This window comes from Mauremys reevesii, linkage group 13 (genome assembly GCF_016161935.1).
Source record: "Mauremys reevesii isolate NIE-2019 linkage group 13, ASM1616193v1, whole genome shotgun sequence".
NCBI lineage: Eukaryota > Metazoa > Chordata > Testudines > Geoemydidae > Mauremys > Mauremys reevesii.
In genome coordinates, this window is record NC_052635.1 from 1,693,982 (window position 1) to 1,699,780 (window position 5,799).

Sequence of the window (5,799 nt, forward strand, 5' to 3'; positions counted from 1 at the left end):
TGTGTGAATATTGGGTCCAGTGTTGGTAAACTGATTTTCGGAGGAGGAACCAAAGTCTTCATCCAACCAAGTAGGTGGCTTGTCTCCATTTGAAGTCCAACCCTCAGAGATTAAGTAGAATTCATTGTAGAGTTATGGAATCAGATCCCTAGTGGGTGTAGATTGTCCATAGCTCCATTGAAGCCAGTGGGTTCAGATCTCCATCTGGTGTAAGTCAGGGGGACAGCTGTGAAAATGTCACCAGCTGAAGATCCGACCCTACAGGTTTATGTAAAGCGCCGTGATACTGTGATAATCAAGGCTATAAATATTACTTTGGATCAGGGACTAGACTGACTGTATTGCCAAGTAAGTATATTTGCTACTATTACTAATTTAATGGTGAGTGAGATATATGTATGAGGTGAGATTTTTTTTTTGAAGCTGCTTAATGTATTCCACTGTCTAACTCCCATTCATTTTATCAAGAATTGGGCACCCAGGCCACTTTGGGGTCTTTGCTTTGACACTCTCAGTCTTAATGTATTAATAACCCCCTGGAACTTATTGTCACGAGATATCACTGACTGCTAGGACATTGCAAAACACCCCAAAGCAGTAGATCTTGCTCCATCCCTTATTGAATTGGGGTGCCTAAATCCCATCCTAAACAAAAATCTTTATCTCTTTATCATTTGAAAAAAATTGTGTGCAACAAGGGAGTACATGCAAGAGAAATGGGATGAAATAAATATGAGAAAAGCAGATATATTTCAATGGGATTCAGGTGCCTGGGCACTTTTAAAAGTCCCACTAATGTCACATAAGAAATCTGTAATAGAGTGGGAAGTCAAAGCCAGGTCTCTCAATATCACATCAGCCCCTTAATCATTGGACCAGCCTTCCTCTTCCTTGCGCATCCAACCCAGCAGGAGGAGGAGGGTAGGGAGCAGGAGAGCGAGCGAGAGCACAAAGGGGTTCTTGTAAAAGGGATGTGTATTGTGTGGATGGAGGTTCTGGTTGGGGGAAACCCACCTTTGGAAGTGGAATAGTGGTGACTGTGACTCCAAGTAGGTGACTCCTCAATTTAATTCAGAAATGACCAAGAAATGATTGACGAGTTGGAGTAATCTAAGCTCAGTGTAGAGATGGTCAAAGAGTGTCAAGTATTTTTCACAGGAAATTATGAAAAATGTTCATTTTTTTCCTAAATTTCTCTCTCCCCAGATACAAAATCCCCATAAAACCAAAATCCATGAGTCAAAAATGATTTTCAGCTTTCTGTAAAATTTTACAACACTTGAAAACCAAAAATGGAATTGTTTTACTGAAAATTCAAAAAATTATATATATAAAACAATCAGTTTCTGGGTTTTTTTGGACAGACAAATGGAAAATTTCATCCAAAATTCATTTTGGCCATTAAGCCATTTGTCAGCAAAGAAAAGAACGAGTTGATGAAACATAATTGACCAGCTCTAACCCAAAAGAAGGGAACGATCTATATGGAAATGTTTGGCACCTGTAGATTGCTGGGATTTTTAAAGTAGTTAGATGCACAGCTGTCTCTGAATTTCTCTGGGATCTGGGTGCCACAAACTCCACTGAAAAACCCAGCCTCAGGCCATGGAGCCCCCTACAACAAATAGTCGCTGCTGTTATTGTTAAGCTGCATAATGCCGTGTGATGATAACGCGAGGAAACTCCAGTTTGGGCTGGGGACGAAGTTGTCAGTTCAACCAAGTATGTGACTTTTTCTCTGTTTGCTTCCCTCCCATATTCTTTTTCTCTCTGTCATGGTTTTATCCTGCTGTCCATCCCTGTAGTATCCGAGCACTTTCCACATATAATTAATAGGAATCACGATGTCCATATTGGATTTGGTATAAATACATTGGCAGATTCTTTGTTTAAAAGCATAAATGTTAAGGCACCGTTACCAGATTTGAAATATTTTTTCATAACATGTTACCAGTGATTATTGATCAACTTAATTGATTTCTGTATGCAGAAGTCATGGATTCATAGATTCCAAAGGCAGAAGGGACCATTGTGATAATCTAGTCTGCCCTCCTGGATAACACAGACCATAAATCTTCCCCAAAATAATTCATTGAGCAGTACTTTTTAGAAAGCAATCCAATCCTGATTTAAAAATTGTTAGTGCTGGAGAATCCACCACAGCCCTGGGTAAACTATTCCAATGGTTAATTACTCTCACTGTTAAAAAATTATGTTTTGTTTCTAATCTGGGAAAGACATATGATAAAATGTGTTTCAGTGATAATTACCTAGCTATAAGGCAGGAAATAGTATTCCCATCCCATGAATATTTTCAAAAGTTTAATTTTTTTCTCCATTTCAAATCAAGACAAAAAGTCAAAATCTCAGAAATATTCATAAACCAAAAAACATTTTTTTCCTGGTTCAGCTCACTCAAAACATTTGTTTCAGTACTTTCAAAACATTTCATTTCAACTTTGACCTCCACACCCCTCTTTTTTTTTAAGTCTCATGGGCTTTAATAAATTAATTTCAGTTTCAACTGGAAAACTGGAATTTTTAATTTTGAAAATGTCAAAACAAAATGTTTAGACAATTTCATAACTTTTTCTTCAACTTTTTTTTCCAAGTCAGGAAATTCATCAAAACCAATCTAGTTTTATGAACAGTTTTGGTTTCAATGAATTGGCATTTTTTTAACAAAAAAACAACCACAACATTTAGTTGAAAAATTCATGACCAGCTCTTATAGTGATATAGGATTTACCAGACTGGGTCAGACCTATGGTCCACACAGCACAATCTCCTATTTCTAATAATGGCCAGAATAATAGGAACATAAGACATAGGACTGGAAGAGACCTCCGAGGTTATCCAGTCCAGATACTTAGGAGGAAGGTGCAAGAAATGCTGATGAGCACAAATAGAGTGGGAGCAAAGCACCCAAATTGCCTTGATTATCAATAGGAGTAGGACGCCCAACCGACCTCTTGTGCCTTTGAGAATCTCTCCTTCGTTAATTAATGACATCAGGAGAGGAAGGGCAAAGGAGTTCTCGTAAAGGGAATGAGTATTGTGTGCATGATGGTTCTATCAGGGGGAAGCTGATCTTTGGAGGTGGAACTACCGTTACTGTAACTCCAAGTAGGTATCTCTCTCTTTCAAACCAGAAATGACCAAGAAGTGGCTGAAGAGATACCATAACTAAAACCCAGTCCCAAGGAAAAGATCTCAGTAGAAATGTTCGGCATCTATACCTGGCTGGGCTTCTTCAAGTCATCTAAGGGAGTTTGACCCCAAGGTCTCATTACATTTCAGTGGGATCTGAGTACTGAAACCCCAGCCTGAATCAATGGAGCTTCCAGTTGTTAGTGTGGGGAATGAGCACTGAATGGGCCAGAGGCTGTATGACAAGCATGTAGCAGTGGCTGATATTGTTAGGCTTCGTAGCACTGGGTGAGGAGCGATGCAAGAAAACTCCAGTTTGGGGTGGGGACAAAGTTATCCGTTCAACCAAGTATGTATCCATCCAGCTGTCTCTGTTTCACAAAGTTTCTTAAAAATACTGGGCCTAAATCTGGAGTAACATCAGCAGTGACAAGAGTTTGAACTGGAGGAGGACCTGAATCAGAGCCCTTGGGTCTAGTGGGTTTTTGATGAAGCTCAGAGCACTGTGTGTATAGCGGGACAGCTGGAAAGCTAAGCTTTGGGAAAGGAACCAGGTTAACTGTGAGCCCCAGTGAGTATTGGTGTTAAAATCAGCCATTCTACTTTTATAACACAACAAGGTGCCAAAGGGTTCTTTGAGGATTCTTTAAAACTTGTATATTTGGTCGGTTTTGATTGATCTGAAATATATTTTCACTGCAGTTGTTGCTACCCTAACTTGACATATGTTGAAATTGGGACAGGAAATTTCAAAGCAGCGTAAGAGCTACATGCCCAAATCCCTCTCAATTGCCATGAAACTGGGTACACAACTCCTGAAGGTCCCCTGAAATCGCCACCTGAAATGTTCAGCTAGTAAAATAACTTTTTGTTAATTCCCCAGAGTTCATGCCCATAGAGATGGTGACGAGAGCTAGCTGGATGGGTGTGTATCAGGATAGGTGGATAGAGACAAATGACAATAGGCAGTTGGCATTGCCTTGCTTGCAGCTGGGATGTAAGGGATGTATTTGTATGGGGTTGTCTCACAGTGTGTATGATGCAAACAGGTTCATATTTGGAAAGGGGACGGTGCTCTCGGTGATTCCCAGTGAGTATTACAGGCTGTTGGGAAGATAAACAAAACTTTTTTTTGTTTTGTTTTGTTTTTTTCCCCCCATTATTGTAGTGGTGGTGAAGAAAAGAGAGAAAATTAAGGGTGAAAATTTCCAAGGCACTGAAGATATTGAGGGTCAGATTTTCAAAGGTGGTTTGGCACCTAAAGCTGCCGATAGGAGCCCAGTTGCATTTCCAGAAGCACCTAACTCCCATTGAAATCAGTCAGTTTTATGAACCCAGATGCTTTTGAAAATCCCACTAAGGAGTCTAAATGCCTTTAAAAATCTGGTGCTAAGTCTCATTTGAAAATGGAATTTAACCTCCTAAGGGTACGTCTACACTGCAAAAAAAGACCTACAGTGGCATGTCTCAGAGCCTGGGTCACTTGACTCAGGCTTGTGCTACGGGGCTAAAAACAGCAGTGTTTGGGCTTGGGCTGGAGCCTGGGCTTCAAAACCCAGTGAGTGGGGTGCGTCTCCTCACCGCCTGGCCTCCAGCTCTGAGCCCAAATGGCTACACTGCTCCTTTTCATCCCCTAGTGCAAGCCTGAGTCTGAGTCTGATCCAGGGTCTGAGACTGATCGGCGTGGGATTGACCCTAAATCACTTAGGGCCCTTTAAAAACGTTCCCGAGTCTACCTTATTCAGTCACTAGAGCCATTTAGAATTCTCCCTGCATGATAGGAGAGCGATAGACAGCTCAGTCTTCTAACCAGTCCAATGCAGCGTAGAGGTCAACTCTCCGCTCTGCGTTCCAGGGATGACTGATAAATAATATCCATGAAAGAGCAAAATCTCTCTCTCAGGGAGGACAAAGCTCTGCTGGTTTCTGCTAGGCCATAGATCACTGTGTGAATGCTAACAGAGACAAGCTGATATTTGGCAACGGGACCGTTTTAACGGTGAAACCCAGTGAGTAGCATGAGTGAATTAAGGATTTCCTTTACTAATAATGATCATTGATAAAACTTTATCGACACAAGCGAATGCTGTTTAGCAAACCTGATTTCAAAGACCAAATTTCCAATAGCAGTGCATCCATTTTTGTGGCATTTTGTATCCCCTTGTAACCATCCAGTGACATACCTTCAGCTGCCCTACATTGGCTAAGTTTCATGGACCAAAATGGGGCAATACTGAATGACATGAGCCGAGGCTCTCACATGACTGGGTGGGTACTTAGACTCATAGACTTTAAGGTTAGAAAGGACAATCATGACCATCTAGTCTGAGCTTCCTGCACATTGCAGGCTACAGAACCTCTCCCACCCACTCCTGTCATAGACCCTTAACCTCTGGCTGAGTTACTGACATCCTCAAATCATGATTCTAAGACTGATTTGTGCGTGAAATGACCCCTGCCCTTTTAGGACTTGATAGTGTAAGTGTAAAACTGATAAAAAGAAATAATTTCTCCCCCGCAAAATGGACAGTTAACCTGTGGAACTCCTTGGCACAGATTTCATTGAGCAGGACAGTCATATGGATAATGATGGAGAATTACATTAGCAAAGAGTAAATCTCATCAGTTTGGAAGGGATATAAACCAGGG

General features: G+C 41.0%; 1 gene segment (V, D, J or C); it reads left to right on the forward strand.

The window, feature by feature from the left end:
* LOC120379821 overlaps nt 1-5,799 on the forward strand; it is a 78,280-nt gene that overhangs the window by 40,400 nt on the left and 32,081 nt on the right.